The sequence below is a fragment of the Nanorana parkeri genome, unplaced genomic scaffold (assembly GCF_000935625.1).
Source record: "Nanorana parkeri isolate BGI_ZX_2015 unplaced genomic scaffold, ASM93562v1 scaffold52, whole genome shotgun sequence".
Taxonomy (NCBI): domain Eukaryota; kingdom Metazoa; phylum Chordata; class Amphibia; order Anura; family Dicroglossidae; genus Nanorana; species Nanorana parkeri.
Genome location: NW_017306320.1, coordinates 1,921,448 through 1,938,858, shown reverse-complemented (window position 1 = coordinate 1,938,858; position 17,411 = coordinate 1,921,448). Strand labels below are relative to the sequence as shown.

Below are 17,411 nucleotides of genomic sequence, written 5' to 3'. Positions count from 1 at the left end.
CCCCCCACCCAGTGTGCCACCAGGTTGACTGACAGTGGAGGAGCAAGAGGGCTAACGAAGTGCAACATACACATACGGGAATAATAATTTCCCGCTATCTGCATAGCCGCAAATAGCCTTGAACGGAGAAGGGGCATAATTCTGGAGTGCAACATACACAGATGGGGAAGTGGTGTGTGTGTGACATCACAAACAGCCCGTCCCTTTCAGAGTTGATGTGCCCCCCCTCTCAGTTGGATATGGAACATATACAAGGCTCTGTGGTCCAGTGACTGCCCAATAAAAGAGAAAAAAATAAATGTTATTTACATAAATAAAAGCAAATTATGGGTAAAACATAATATTTTCTTTGTTACAATGTCCTTATTTATTATAGATATGATATGGTGCTATGAATGTACGCTGCTTTTGCATGTGTTCCTGCCCTCCAGGAGCTTAGAATTTAAGGTAAGGTATCTGATATGCACACATACTAGGGCCAATTCAGACAGGAACCTATTAACATACCAGCACGTCTGCGGTGTGAGAGGAAACCGGGTTACCCAGAGGAAAGCCACAAGGAGAGTATGCGAACTTGCATATAGTGTCCTTGTCCTGCCCAAAATTAAAACCGAGGACCCAGTGCTGCAAGGCGGCTCAATGCTAACCACTGAGCCACCTTGGTATCTCTTGTATTTCTGTTTAAGGGCCGGTTCATACAACAAAGTCCGCGTTCCAGTGCGTTCGGCCTCTGGAACGCACTGGAATGGAAGCCGGTCGGCTCCCTGCGTTCAGGGGAGGGAGGGGGCGTAGCAGTGCATTGAAGTCAATGGCACCGCAGCCATGCACCCCGCAGAGTGATTGCCTGCACCCGAAACGTAGGCACATTAGTGCCTGCATTCCGGTCCAGTGCGATCTACAAAAATAGTGCTTGCCTGCGTTCTGGGTGCGGGCAATCGGGTGCGGGTGGGGGGCGTGGCTGTGGTGCCATTGACTTCAATGCACCGCCACGCCCCCACCCCTGAATGCAGGGAGCCAGCCAGCAACACGGACTTTGTGGTGTGAACCGGCCATACAAACTAGAGCTGTATATGGGGGTTTTTTTTAGAATGCATCACTCAGAGGTTTGGAGTAAACCCTAACTTTATTATAGATTGTGTGTTTGCCCTTGTGGATTTTCCTATCTATATTAGGTTATCCCTCAGCCCCGGTGAAAGGGTATTTGTGAGCCCCTGAAATAAGTTAGCTATAGCCTCATACCCGTTGCTAAGAAAAAAAAAAACTTTACCACACTTATAAGCTTGTGGCACTCTCATTCTTCATATGTTGTTTGACCACTCCAGACATACCCCAGATGACAGAGAGCTGCCTTTTAGAACTGAATGTTGAGCTAGAGTTTTTCCATTATTGGATCCAACACTCCACCAATAATCGATGGTCAAATGAGTGATACAAGAATCTGGAAAGCTGTAACATTACAACAGTGTCACCATCTTGGTTTAGACAGTGTGGCAAGGGTCTGTACATCGCCAATGAGACTCAACAAATCTGCAAAGGCTATGTCAGTTAAAACAGCTCAAACAAATGCATTACAACTGTGAATTTAGCTGTGAGGCTGGAATTCCAATTAAAACATGGAAAAGCTGGGCCAAGCCAATTTAAAAATGAATTTGCTTTTAGTTGTTAACTTCCAGCTTAATAGCAATGGATGCTAAACTTCCTGAGAACACATCAATCTCTTGGACTCCCTCTAATAAATGTGGAGCTGTTTGTTTTTTTGGTAATAAAGCAGCGTGTGAAACTGGACCTCATCCAGGGGCCATGTATACAGATGGAAATGTAAAAAGCCGAACGGAACATAAAGAACCTGCAATTTGTGCTCTAACATGCTGTATTCCCTAAAGAACCCAGATTACGGATCGATGTGAAGTCTAGCAGAGCAATTGGTGAGCAGCCCACATCATCAAGTGTATGCCTGACTAAACACAGCATAATTATTTGTCAAAAGTAAACTGCAATTATCTACTTAGGAGCTGTGCATAGCAGGACATAAAATTTCCTGATCCGACACCCACACACCAATCTGGAAAGAAAAGGCTGCACTTTGCCTGCTATTCACTTTAAATGAACTCACCTCTACAAGAAGAGCGCCAAGATAAAAATGCGGCCTCGCCGCACACGCCAGCTGATCGCGCTGAATATTTCAGCAGGCTCATTGTTTATGCTCTGCGTTTGTTTTCTTTGGTAGCGAAAACGGCAGTAATTAGACATTGTTAGGCTTGACTTGATACTACTTGTGCCAATATGGTCATTATCAGATCCTATTTATTTCTCACCCCAACTGACAATTTCGTGCTACAGTAACTGTTACATTTGCAAGGGAATTAAAACGCATAAAACTAGCGATTGTTGTTTTCTAGAATTAAAAAAACAACAACAATCCATGATAAAAATAATATAACATGGCCAAACAGCACTCGGGGAGAATGCAGTCTAAATAATTAGAGCTGAACTCCCGACAAACAGCTCAAAACACATTTGAAAACACATTTGAAAACACATCTCTATTCACCCAATCTTGTTATCCAGACAACTATACCAGGCAGCACAAGCATGCCTTGTAAGCCCAGAAAAGTGTCTACATTTGAGTACAGGCAGTCCCGATCTACAAACATCCGACTTACATACGACCCCTACTTACAAACGGAGGCTATTACTGTACAGCAGGGGGTGCCAGGCTGCAGCCAAAGTGTACCGCCCAGCATTTCAGTTATTGTAATGCTACTGCGCTCGTGCCAACGAGGAGTGCCCGCCTTTTTGCGCCTTCTTCTGGGTCACTGAGCTTTTTACTGCTGTCTGTATCCTCATTAGAAAGATTTAATCTCACTTCCTGTCCTTGAGGCAACCGGAAGTGAGAATAAATCTACCCTTAGGAAGGGAAATTCACTCCTGTAAGAGTCATCATAGGAAAAAGGTGTCACCACCGAAGCTTTATCACCAATCCTTGTTCCCACGACAACCCAAAATGATCAAAATCAAATTGTCACAGGGACAGAAATTGAGGGGAAATCTTCTGAAAAGGGGCACAGACAGCAAAACAAATGTTACAGGGGTCAAACCTTACCTATGCTATCCAAAACTAAAAAAAAATGTTTGGGCTGCTGTTCCAACTTGCATACAAATTCTACTTAAGAACAAACCTACAGTCCCTATCTTGTTCGTAACCCGGGGACTGCCTGTACTACAAAATAGTCTAGGGCTGCTTTCAGTCTGTGATTGGACAATGAAGGAACAGAAGAAAACCGATAAGATCATCACTCTGTCCTCACCACCTGTAAGCAACAATCTGCTGTACTTATAGCCAACAGGCAACCCCCCCCCCCCTAACTTTCATATTTATTAAAGTGATACTAAACTCAGGAGTTAAATCTTAAAAATCCATTCAAAGTACCCTAACTATTAACAAAAATGTCTCTTATTTGTGTATCACTCGTCTGTAGAGCCTCAAATCATCTCTGAATTGGTGCCGACACTGTCCTTCCTTCTGGACGGTGGCTACTTTTGTTCCCCATGGTCCCCGTGTGTGTTGTAAAGTAGTAGTAGAAACGGCACGATCTGCCTGGCATGACTGCGTTGAAATGAGAAAAGCCATTCCACACGATTGCTGTGCGGTCACGGATCGCTCAAGTTAGAACCTGGCCTAAACGTCTGTATACATTTACACGTGAAAGGCTTTTGCAATATTTTAAGAGGGTGTCAGCAGCTAAAAGTCAAACGGCAAAAGAGAAGAGTAAATTTTTACTGCAGCAGTGTAACGGCTAAATTAGATTCCGTGGGTTCACATTTCCGAACAAGCTCATTAATGGGAGCCTGTCACTATGACTTTTATATGTCACAGCCAAGGCTCTCATTCAGGATTGGAGTGGAGTACAATTCTGAAGTATCATACAGAGGGTAGGTGCTGGCCAAGGAACAAGCATTGCTTTGAGGAGTCGAGCAATGGCAGCCTCCGCTGTGACGGATAACAACTGTGTTGACAGGTTCCTCATAAAGGCCTAATAAAAACGAAGCATTTTCTGGGAAAGTCACGCAGCTTCCTGCTCCAAATGAGATACAGAATTTCAGAGTTGGGATAAGAGCACAGTTCACAGCTGATACCAACAAGCCACCTAAACAAACTGCATGAACTCATGTGCAATTAAATAGAACCCTGTATGAAGCAACCTACCGCCACCAACTTGAAAGAAGACTCAAGTTGCCACTAGCCTGCTGGAAAATCGGGTACATAGACTGGCTACTTTCCCTTTATTCATAAACTACTGCTGAAACCTCATCTCACTGTTACTTGCACTGTTCCCGTTAAACATTTAGGCCTGGTACACACCTGGGCGTTTTACAGCGCGTTCCTACGTGCTGTAAAACGCTCAACATGTGAAAACCAATAATTGCCTATGGGCATGGTTCCCACCTGGGCGTTTTACAGCGCGTAGGAACGCGCTGTAAATGCCTTACGCCCAAAGAAGTACAGGAGCTTCTTTGGGGTGTATTTGCCGCGTATATCAATTAGGATACAGCCAGATAGCCCTCGGAACCGCACGTTTCTTTTACCGAAAAACGCTGTAAAAATGCGCGATAAACACGCATATTCCGGAGGCCCAGGTGTGAACCCAGCCTCAGCCCAATCATAGGAAGTAGTCGGCTGATGAAAAGTGTGATAAATTGCATCCTGACACACCTATCTATCCATCACACACACACCACCACCAAGCTAATGTAGATGCTGAAATTCATTCCCTTCGAACATAATTACATACTAGTTGCTACAAAAAAGTGTCGGCAGCATAGAGCATCTTTTCATTCACACTGGAAAACACCTTTCAGTCTGGCCATGCACATTTCATTCTGATTGCACAGTCTCAATGCAACTTCTTTAGGTTTACTACAACTATGTTACAGGAGGGCCTACCGGAACAATCCATTCAATTTGTATTTATTGAAGAAGGGCTTCTTTTTGGTAAGGCCTAAAAGGAAATTGTATCATCTGTTACATATATGGCCAGCTTAATCAGGAACTTCACCTTTATCTTAAAGATAACGAAGGCACCTTAATAAATGTTTAGTAATGACAATCTACAAACATATACTTCTAGATCGTTAACAGCTTTTGTATTCTTTGCAGTGTCCATTTTCACTAAGGACAAATTAATCCATCACCGTTACTTCCATGAACTCTGTCTCCTGGAACATGCGACAGTGCATGTCATCTAAGGGGGGGCAATGCCAACCCGCAAACACCTCACTCAACCAGGAAGTGGAAAAACAAGAATTGTAAGTAAAAGAAGTTTAACTAATGATTGTGAGAAGATTTCATATTAGCATGCAGAGCTGCAAGCTGATGTGATTTTTAGTGAAAGAGGATAAAGCAGTGACATTCAAACTGGCTACATACAGGTTTGAGTACACACCAGAAAATGTTTGCATTTGCCTTACAGTAGACACAACCGATCTACTAACTGCAGCAACAGGAACACCAGACACAGATATCCTGTTACGTTATTATACATTGCTTCGGGGGAAACAAGCTGATCCAGCACCTGACATGTACCTGGGGAGAGTGGAGCCTAGTCTCACCAGGAGCAGCATGTGGTATGTTCACTGTCTACCAGGTAGCTTTAATTTAGATCATGGCAGGCAAAGTGTTTGCCGGTTCTAAGCAACACCCCCTGTTGTGTGAGATTTCACAAGCTCGTAAGGAAGAGGTTGCATTCCTAAGTCAAAACACTGAATTCTTGCTGAATATGGCTGTAAGCGATGGCATGAACTTCATTCACAGGTAAATTAAGGTGAATTTCTAAAGCAGATCTAGTGGATAGGTTTCTTGACAGCAGCAGCACATTCACTTGCTTTGGAAACAATTTATATGACTGTTTGGTTTGTGACCAACCTAAGAGAACAAAGTGTGAGCTTTTGGTGTATATTATCCTTTAAATTAAAATGTCATTCTAAGCATATTATGGCGCACGCATATACTGCCTCTTATTGAAACTTTTTGGGAGGAGTTAAAAAAAAAAAAAAAAAAAAAAGTGTATTGTTCTCTACTGTACCTTCTGTTTACCTGATAAAATATCCAGTGAAAATGAGATCCTGCAGCTGATGAAAGGTGAATACCCTGTAATGTTATGTTCTAGATAAAACTAAAAAGCACATTTACCGGTGAGTCATATTAGGAGGAATGTACGTGAACTTGAAATGTACAGAAATTACAGAAATCTGATAGGGAGCAAGCAGAGTCAAAACAGGAAGATCTTTCCATTGGCCATACAAAATAGAATATGCAATAGGTAAGAATTTATAAAAATTGGAGCAGAAAGAATCTGGGGCAGTCGCCCGTAGTAACCAATCAGCATCTATCTTTCATTTTCAAAGCTTAACTAAACACACTAAAAAGAGAAGCCAATTGGTTAATATGGGCAACTGCTCCAGATTCTTTTTGCTCCAATAAATAGTGCCCCCCAGGACTATTTAGGTTAGGAATTTGCACAAAATCTTCTGAAAAGGTCAGCTTGTGTGTGGACAGCCTTAGGTTGGTCATGCACCAGTAAAAAGTTTTTGCAACATTCACTCGTTTTTCTAATAGAGTCAAATCGATAATCATTTCAGACCAAAGTAAATTGAAAAATCAAAGGAGAAGGATGGAATTTTTTTTCTCGATTATGTGAATAAATGAAACTGTGAATGTGGCTCCCAGTGAGCAAAAATCATAAATGTTATCATGTGGATCTGCTTAGCAATCCAGAAGTAGAGCTTTCAAACGTTAGAATTTGGCACATTGGCCAGGCAGTTGAAAGAGATAAAGGAAAATGTGTTCAGACTAGAAAAGGTCGGCATGTACAGCTCCGTGCGCGGCCGTATCGGCCAGCTCCCGGGAAGGACAGGTGATGCGTGTGATTTGTACGCAGCCCCCGTCCTTCTGTATGGGACCTCGCGGCCTTACACCACCCTGCGATCACCCGCCCCGCACGTACGTGCGGGTGTCCGTAATTGTACGCTGACACGATGGATACCGTCTGTGTCTGAGCCAGGAAGCAAGCACCCGTACAGACCTGCACTTGGGGTGAGCGTAGGGCGGCGTACGGCAGCGTACTCCCATACAGAAGGACGGGGGCTGCGTACTAAATCACACGCAGCACCTGTCCTTCCCGGGAGCTGGTTGATACGGCCGTGCACGCAGCACGGAGTTGTACATGCCGGCTTTTTCTAGTGTGAATGAGGGCTTAAATGCACTGATTACCGACTTTTTCTGAATTTCCATACAAACAAAATTCTACTGCTGTATGACCAGTTTAAGATTCATTCTGAACATGCATATTCCCTTATTCATTGTTCTATGAGCTAAATACCCAAAGCAATATACAAAAAGGAAGCAAACGAGATTTATGACACAATGAGAATAGGCAGGGCATTACAAGCTCGTATTCCATTTGAAGCCTTTAATAAAAAGTCCCATTGTGTACGGTACCCAGAGTGACATCACTGTAATGTACCTGCACTTCACAAACAATCTGTCTCTATGGCTGCACAAAGATACCTGCTCACACCTGAGGTCACAACCAGTTCATGAGTCATGTCACAAAATCCCACTGGGACTTCCGTGCTGTATATATGTCAGCCAGACAGGTCACATGATCAGCCGAAAAGGCAGCAGCACAGAATGGCAGCACTGCCACCTTATCCCCAGAATGTGTTTCTCCAGCATATTTTTTTTTTCCCTTTAAAATACACTGACATATGGCAGAGGTATGGATGCTATAACCACCACAACCATGTCAGACAGAACGCTCCTGACTGCACATTCATAAATAAGTGCAGCCCTGACACAAAATCGGCCTTACCAGCAAAGCAATAAATGTACTGAGTGCACAGGTACATGTCAGGAAGGATGTGGGATTGTCATAGCAACAATCTGGGAATCCTGCCAAGTCAAGTGTGACAGTTTTCGATACGCTGCCTGAGTGTTTTTCTAGGCAGCAGGCCGCATGACAAGAATGCTGATATTTATTTAAATAAGGTCGCTATAGTGATATTTATGATTCAAACACTGCTAATGGTGTTACCAGATGAAAAATGTATAGACTGGCACAGGTCGTTAAATAATGTAATGGAGATATTTAAATAAAAAAATGGAAGAGTATTTGCATCGTCATAGCAACCAGATCGCAGCTGTCATTTCTACAAGTGAAGATAGAAAATGAAAGCGGACACCCATTTGGTTAGGAAGCACTCATTTACACGAGTAACAGCCGGCCTGTACAGATCCGTGCTGCGTGCACGGCCGTATCGGGCCGCTCCCGGGAAGGAGAGGTGCTGCGTATGATTTGTAAGCAGCAGCCTGTTCTTCTCTAGGGATTACGCGTCCGTACACTCACCCGAACTGCCCGTCTGTGCGGGTGTCCCTGTTCGGACACAGACACGATCCATCCTGTCAACGTACGAGTATGGACATCCGCACCTGCATGGACGTGCTGTTCGGGTGAACTTACGGCCGCATACTCCCATAGAGAAGGACAGGCTGCTGCGTACAAATCACACTCAGCACCTGTCCTTCCCGGGAGCGGCCCGATGCGCCCGTGCACGCATCTGTACAGGTCGGCTGTTACTCGTGTGAATGAGGGCCTATAAGGAAATCAACTTCTGATTGTCCACAGTAACTGATCCGCAGCATTGGATGTAACTCGTGACTGAAAACTCTCAGGATTTGTAAATTTGAACAGCCAATTTTGTGATTTCTACACATTTTCTACCCTCCAGACAGGTGACACATATTAGTCCTCATTAAAGTCTCATTCACCTGGGCGTGTACATCCGTGCAGAGACCTGCTCCTGGGTGGGACAGATGCAGCGTGTAATTGTGTGTAGCCGCCTGTACATCACTATGAGAGGAGGTGGCTGAACAAAGCAATGTGCCGACCCGGATCCAGCACGCTCTTGAGAATGAGGCTAAAATGTATGGGTCGGTGTGTCCCCCCACACCAATACTGCATGGGTTAAATGCTCATTTGGCTGGTGAAGTAAGGGGTAGGAATAAGTAGAAATAACATAAGTTACTAATGATGCAGGCTTTCTGGACTCCTAAAGCTGGCCATACCTCTATAGATTATCTGCAGATTTTCTATGGTCAGATGGAAAAGTGCCTCCATCCACGCTAAACTATGTGGATGGAGGAATATCCTGCTGGGACAAGCTTCAGTATATTGCTAGTTGGCCCCACTGGCTCTCAAAATACCTGAACAATGCCTGCATCCAATCAGATTGTTCAAGTATTTTGAGAGCCAGCGTCTGTTGCACTTTTTCCATCTGACCACAGAGAATATGCAGATAATCTATAGGTTTGTGGCCAGCTTTATCAAGCTTTGTGCACCTCTAGATCTGACATAGGGATCTTAGGAATCAACCAATAAAGGGCATCACTTAGTCCCCATTCACACGAGAGACTTGTGAAGGTGCGGCAAACGCGCATTTTGATGCGTATCCGTGAAACGCATCAAAAAAGCGATTGCTGTGCTTTCAGCAGTTAATGGCACCCCAAACACAGACGTGCACAAACATGAAGGAAAAATGCAGAATGCACGTCGCAGATTTTGCTTACATGTTCTACTTTTCTGGTGCTGCATGTGATTACACGCAGCAGCCTGTTCTTCTCTATGGGAGTATGCGATCGTACGCTGCCCTACGCTCACCCGACCTGCACTTCCGTGCGGGTGTCCGTACTCATACACTGACAGGATGGTTCCTGTCTGCGTCGGAGCAGGGACACCCGCACCCGTACAGGTCGGGTGAGCGTACTCCCATACAGAAAGATAGGCTGCTGCGTGTGTCACATGCAGCACCTGTCATTCCCGGGAGTGGCCTGATACGGCCATGCATGCAGCACGGATCTGTACGGGCCGGCCGTTTCTCGTGTGAATGAGGGCTTAAAGTCCAAACTTTCTGCAAAAATCGATGGCTAGCATGGTACAATATCTCTATTAATAAGAGGACAGCTCAAAAGTTAGGTGCCACCTGAAATTAAAAAAAAAAAAAGCACTGGCGACCCGGCTCCTGGGATTTGTCCAGCCATGAATTGTGCCATATTTCATAAATAAAAAGTGGCGTCCTTTTCGGTCAGTAAAGGGCTAGTTTAGTCGACGGTTCACTTTTCCATCTTGTGCACTGTGGTAAAGGAGGGGAAACGTCCAGCTGATAGACACATCAGGCCCGAGATGATTTATCATTCAGAGAATGTGTTCAAGCTGCACAACTAAATTTATCCTCCTTGTTAAAGACGATCGTGTTCACTTACACTCCACGTGGCCTTGAGAGCAGACGTGAACAATGCGAGCCCAGGAGTCACAAACAGCGAGATAGGAAACAGGATAATGGCGTCAGTCATGTCCTGGATCTCAGCACATACAGCGTATGCATTGTAGCGCATGTCGACATATGAAATATCTACAACGAGTCAAGAGACTTTACCCAGGGGAGTTGTACAAGTTAATGGAGTCTGCTGCAAGCCAATAGTACAGGCAATGTTATTTTGTCTGTTATACAAAGCCAGCACTCCACTACGCAGCTGGATGTACTAGGCCACAATGCCCCTTCCATGGAGTCCGGACAAATGCATAGAAGCCAACATTTTACAATAATTATCTTTGAAAGGTTAATTGAAATATACAATGTACAACAGAGTACGGTATATACATAGGATAAAGGTCACTTCATCATCAAATCTGCATATCTTTAGAAAACAATATAAGAAAGAAAGACAAAAAAAAGTCAGAAAAGAAAAGACCGGCACTTCTAGATCATATGGTATCATATCACAATGTTTGCCTAACTAATCCCTGCAGTTTCATTCCTTTTGTTGTCATGGAACACAAACGCACATCAGGTTTACCATATGTGAAAAAAAGAGCACCCTGCCTATATGTACTAAGTGATCAGATTGTTTATTCAGGAAAAAAGGTTTGCCAATAGCCATTTCTTCCCTACACTACACGGATCATGAAGCCACATTGGCTATGCCAGAAAGTAAGATACTAAAATGTATGCAAACCCACATCCAACTGAATGAGTGCACATAGCAGGCTGACAACGATACTGCCAATTATGAGACACTGACCCAACGTTGTCAGCCTGCAACAGGAAGTGCTGTTACTAGCAGGATCTCAAGGTAAGCAACTTTTCTAAAAAAAATTGGTTACACAAACTGTATGCAGCTACACAAAATGGCAAACATTAAAAACTGGATTTTGGGATATACTTTAAAAAAGGCAGGAGAAGGCAACCTTGGTACCCTATCTGTGGTGAAACTATGAATGCCATCATTCTTATGGCAAGCAAGTGCCATAAGAATAAGAGATACACACGAATATAGTTGCTGCTGGCCCTTCCTTATTTAGATATCCAGTCCTAGTGCAGTGTTTCTTGAATAATAAATATGAATGCCATCATGCCCCTGGGTGTCCTGCAGTGCCTCACAAGACTTGTAGTTCCAAAAAAGCTGGAGTGCCGAGGCTGCCTACCCCTCGTTCACACAGGCTTCAGCTGTATAAGAGCAATGTGTACAGTAAGCTTTTGGCAAACTTTAAGCATCTTTCTTGAAGCCTTTAAAAGAAACATTTTGCTCCAGTCTGGTGGGAGGGTAAACACAGATCTCAATGTGACTGCTGACTGTCTCTTTAAACAAGCTGCCAGCAGGCTTCAGCACTTCTTGAATCTTGTTGAAAGTTTGCTGAAGCCTGCTAGCAGCTTGTTTAAAGTGACAGTCAGCTCTCCTATTTGGATCTAGGTTTATATTACCCAGAATGGAACTGAAGTTTTCTTTAAAAGTTTCAACAACTGATCAAAGCACTGAGCCCAGAGATTGGCTCTAAGAAGGTTATGCACAAAAGGGGAAGAGTTTGGAGAAGTGAACAATCTAGGACAACATAGCTGATTTGGAAAGTGAGCTGAATTGGAGAATTTTTCCAAATCAGCTACTTTGGCCTAGATAGTTCACTTTTCCTGCCACCTCCAAACTCTTCACCGTTTAGTAAATAACCCCCTAAATGTCTTTTGTCCCCCATACAACTGCAGAGTGTGCTGCTATAAATTCACGTAGCCATTGCCGAGTCATCAACAGTGGAAAATAACCAACTCAAACGTTTCTTTGTAATGATAATATTGGACTCCTTTACAGAAAACTGCTCTGAATCTGCAGCTCAGGCCACTGCTCTGTGCTAGCATAGAACAGATTTAACATAGTACAACTCAAAGTGATATTGCACTCTGAGATAAAATGAAATGCCAGTGTCAACTAAAGTTAAAATTTCAATTTTGACTGCGATACTGGGAGGTTGATTCACATGATGGCTTCTTATATCTCTTGGGAACTTTAAATGTCCCCCAACCTCAAACCCTTGTTCATCCAACTGCATCCGTCATTACAAAACAAATAGATGGTGTCACTCTCCCCGGATGGATTATCCACAATGCAGAGGAATGAGCTAACTGAACACAATGGACATGCTGGCAGCAGCTTTAGGAGGGGAAAAACAAATCACTGTGGGAAAATCCCACCACTGCAGTAAGATAGTTATAAAAAATTGGTGTGTGTCCTGAATTGATCAGAGCTGGATGTTATATTACTAAACTTTACAGTGACTAGATTATTGGAAATCTATTACTATAACTAATTACAGCACTGCTGCCCGGCCATACTTTGTTGTTGTTGGTTTGTGATAGATTCTCATGAAAAGAAAAAAAGTAAACTGAGAGCATCCCTAATGATGATATGGGAGGGTAATCCGACAATAAATGAATGATAATAAAGGACGAGCAACCCTGCAAAGCAACCCATAGACTGCCCTGCTGTAAAGTCAAGAAAGGGTTTCACCGGGAACATTTCTCGGTGAACCATGAAAATGAAGAGAGTGACTCGGTAAACAGGACGCAGCACAATTCATTTTCATCATCACACAAAGCTGAGGGGGGAAGAAAATGCTACTGTGTGAGGATGAGCCATGTCACCATCCCTGATGTGTGAGAACAGCGGTGTACCGCTGAGTTTACATATTAAAGGCAGGTTTAGTGAATGGGCAGAGTTGCTCCCACATGGCCTACTTGACGTGTGAACCCTGAAGGTCAGGCTGTCAGGATGGCGGCACAGAGCCCGATGCGTTTACCAGAGGAATGCCAGCTGTCAGTGGGGAAGGAACAGAAGCCTCTTTCAGAGCAGAGAAAACTCTAGAGCGACCACAAGACAGAGATTTCTGAGTCACCGGTACAGCCAGCCAAGCCCACTCTGACACAGAGTTATGTGGCCCCCCCGGAGAAAATATGCCTCTTTCATACCGTGCACCTGTACACACAGGAAACACGCTCCATCCTGACTGACACTGAGCAGCAGGTACTCCATTCAAGAAGAATATCAATCACTTACTGTTATAAACGCCATCTCCTCCAGACCTTACCTGCCGGGCTCCTGTCCAGGGTTCAAAGAGGACCCATCAGTTACTTCACTGTAGATTATTGCTTGCTCTGGCTCTGCATATAGACAATGTGCAAATAGACCACGTCAACACTTTGCCTGACGGAGGGACCCTGCATGGTTCTGGAACGTTGCATCTTACATTATACGGCAAGAATGTCACTAAAGACAATACTCTGAAGCCGACTGGTGTGCAGACAACATTTCTTCTACTTTGTATGTGGCAGAGCCATCCACCAGGTGATCCGAAGCAACCAACGAACTTAAAAAGAATCTCTGAATTAGTGCTGAGACTGTCATTCCTTCTGGAGGGTGACTACCTTTGCTCCCCATGGGCACTGTGTGCTGTAAAGTAGCCACGGCTCCAAGCACACTCCCGTGATGTACTACAATCGCAATACAAATGAGTAAACTAAACATGAGATTGTAGTCCATCACCGGGGTGATCTTGAAATGGTGGCTACGTTATAACACACACAAGGACCCAGGAAAAACTAAAGTAGCCCCCCTTCAGAAGGAAGGACTCTGAATGAATTCAGAGATGATTTGAGGATCTACAGTCACATGATACACAAATAAGATACATTTTTGTTAATAGTTAGGGTACTTAAATGCATTTTTAAGACTTAACTTCTGAGCTTGGTGTCACTTTAATCTCTCGACAGGTTCCCTTTAATTGCACCTCAACGCACATATACTGTACAGCGTGCTATAAATTGCTAAATGTGTTGCAGTGCACTCCACGCCCAAAAGCAGGTACAAACATTTCTGTACTTTGAGATCCCATTAAAAAAGTGGCCTGCCTTATCACAATGTGCACGTACACACGAAAACATGTATATTATTGTGCTTGCATGACGGTGTGAACAAGCCCTAAAGGTCATCTCAGAACAGATAAAAACCTAGTGAAGGAATATTGCCAAGGATGCCAGATTCCATGAAACAGGGCAGAGAGAGGGGAACGAGAGGGAGAGAAAGATAATTTTCACTAAAGAGCCTTGTGTAGCAATTATACCAGTTGTCAGATTTTTTTTTTAATCAAAACATGAGTTCTCCTTTAAATGATGCATCTTCATGAACATTAAAAACGCAATCCGTTCCCATCATGTATTTTTTATAAACCTGCAGGTCATAGCATATGATTTATTTGCTGCACTGGCAGTATGAATACAGTACTTGGGTTCTCGTGTTTTGAAGATAATATAAGAACCAAGTGGGTGCAGCCTGAGCAATCCAACACACCCCAGTCAATGTATTATGATCCCCCTCTAGAGGTTGCCTCAGGTCAGAGAGGATATCAAGTAGCCAAGCATTGCCTAAGCGACTGGTGTGGACTCCACTGTAATACCATAAAGGAACCAAAAGAAACATGCTTATATACAGGAGCCCAACCTTCATAAAAAAATGTTCTATTTCACAACATAAAATGATAGGGCCTGGCTGAAGAGACTCATCTAAAATGGGAAAGGAGGAAATGGTGCCTTTCAGCTTGCTCTACCATATTAAAATTGAGCTCCAGTCACAAAAACGTTCGTAAATATATTCCTCAATAGCGACAAAAATATATAGATCCACTTTGTGTGTGCCAAATGCCTTTGCAAACCATGTTTTTTTACCTTGTAAAAGTAGCAATGGCATCATCACCATGCTACATATATAGCCTGAGGAGAGCAAAGCTGTGCGAGGGACCCAGCAGGCTCCACCCACTATAGGCAGAATGCAGAAAACTACAGGAGGGGCAGATACAAGACCAGTCACCCTGCACAATGAAAGAGAGCAGCAGTAACTGGTCTTTTTTACAGACAACGTTTCATACTAAAGTAAGTGTGTACGAAAACACATGCCTCTTGTATTTAGACAATATTTTTTTTTATCCTAGGGTTCAGCTTTAAACTTGGGAACTGCCATTATCAACCAAAGTTGCCATCCTAATCCTAGCTACAATACCTAGCATGACAATGACCAGCAACAAGCATGTGTCCGGTGAAGTAAATTGTATGAACTATTACCCTACATGCATGTTCCAGGCCAGCCACTCACCTAATAGTAAAGCTCAGATCAGAATGACAGCCCCTTTAAAAACAAGTGCCGTTCCTGTATTTCACTCTTCACATCCTTCAATATTAAATGCAGGTTTTACAGAGAAAATAGGTCAGCGCTCAACACTCTGCAAACTACAACCCAGATGACATGCTCATAGGAGCTGAAACCCTTCCTGAAAAATGCTACATCAACTTCAAACTTAGCAAATGACCTCAGCAATGAGTTATGTCAGACTCGCCGTATGATACAACAGCAACTACCGGTGACATTCCCATGCAGTGAGGTCATGATGATGTGATGACCATGAAACAAAAAGGTATGCTAAAACACATGATCACACATGCACAGAATAAACACATGTGATAACGTACATATACAGCATGAAAACAATCACGTATTAGATGAAAACATGTTCCAGGCAGAATGTGATGTGGGTGTGCACACAGAATATCAACAGACATGCATACTATGCCTTGTACTTTATGTTCTCAACAAAACATCATATCCCAACAGAGAATAAGCTGGATGCTGACTGCACTGTCACTCATACAAATATTAAAGTTGTAATAAACCTTTAGGTGTTTTTGTTTTTATGAATGGGAGGCCCACAGTTATTAAAAGCCTCCATTCTTCTTGTTTAAAAATGTTCAATACCCCGTTCTCTAGTTGTTCCCTGTATTGCTCTTCACCTGCCCCCTGTGCGGGTACCTCCATCAGCTAGCCGGGTGCTGAGGAGTCACCCGTGCGTGCACCGAGCCTGCCAGAACGCTCATAGACACACACAGCATGTGCAGGCCACGCCTTTCCCCTCCTCCCAGCAGAAGGAGGGTGTGGCTCCTTTTCCCTCAGTATGCTCCCCCGCAACCAGAAAGTTCAGGGAAAAGAGAATAGCTTCAGGGACTGGTGGCAGGTGAAAGGTAAGTGTGTGGGTACGAGGGACACACAAAGGTAGTGGGTGTTTTTTTTACCTTAATGCAGAGAAAGCATTAAAGCGGACCTTTACACATATCTTTCAAATAAAAACAAACACACCTTTAGAAATGTTTAGTAATGACAACCTACAAACCGATACTTCTAGATAATTGCCGGCATTGTATACTTTGCATCCCTTATTTCTCTTTTCTTCCCCCAGTTTTCTGACAGTGGCCATGCTTACTAAGCAGGGCTTGAAAAATTTTCGTCGGGCTCCACTGTCTGCTCGTCACAGACGAGGGGATTTTCGAGCCCTCTTACTAAGGGCAGATTCACGACAAGAGAAAATATGGCGCTTTAAAAGTGTAGTATCCAGATATCGATAAAGTTATTGCAGTTATGGTTATTTGTCCTTGTTAGGTGTATATTGAGGGCCCTCCGGTTCCCCTATTTGGCCGTCCATTTGTGTCCCTCTCCTCACCACAAAGTTGGACAATGGCATGTAACACAATGAGGGGAATTTATCAAACGGGAGCAGATAACACATCTGGAGTAGTTGCCCATGGCAACCATGGACAGGCTAACGTTGGAAGCCGATGACAACACCAGTCTCCTGATTCTACTTCGCTGTTCAGTCCGCAAACTCTTCAGGCAAACCTGTGAACAGTGCAATTAGATGTATGCCTGGAGTTCAGCTTTGAAGAACAAAAGATCATGCCTTGCCTAACACAAAAGCAGAAGTAACCCACCAACAGGAACAATGATTAACTGGCTTCTCCAATCCATAATCAAGATGTATTATTTATACACAAAACTAACAAATGATCTTCCTGTTACTCGGTTGTTTCCAAAAGAAAATCACATGGTCAGAATCTTATCATCAGACTTCAGATGTCACTGTGATAAAGACAGAGTCACCATGACTGAATCTGAACTGACGCAACACAATGTAAAAGCAAGCACACTTTTC

At 43.6% G+C, this 17,411-nt stretch overlaps 1 protein-coding gene across 1 annotated transcript in view; it reads right to left on the bottom strand.

Annotated features, from left to right (window-relative positions):
• RASAL2 (RAS protein activator like 2) overlaps window positions 1-17,411 on the bottom strand; it is a 302,004-nt gene that overhangs the window by 172,660 nt on the left and 111,933 nt on the right. The gene's annotated exons all lie outside the window — the stretch shown is intronic.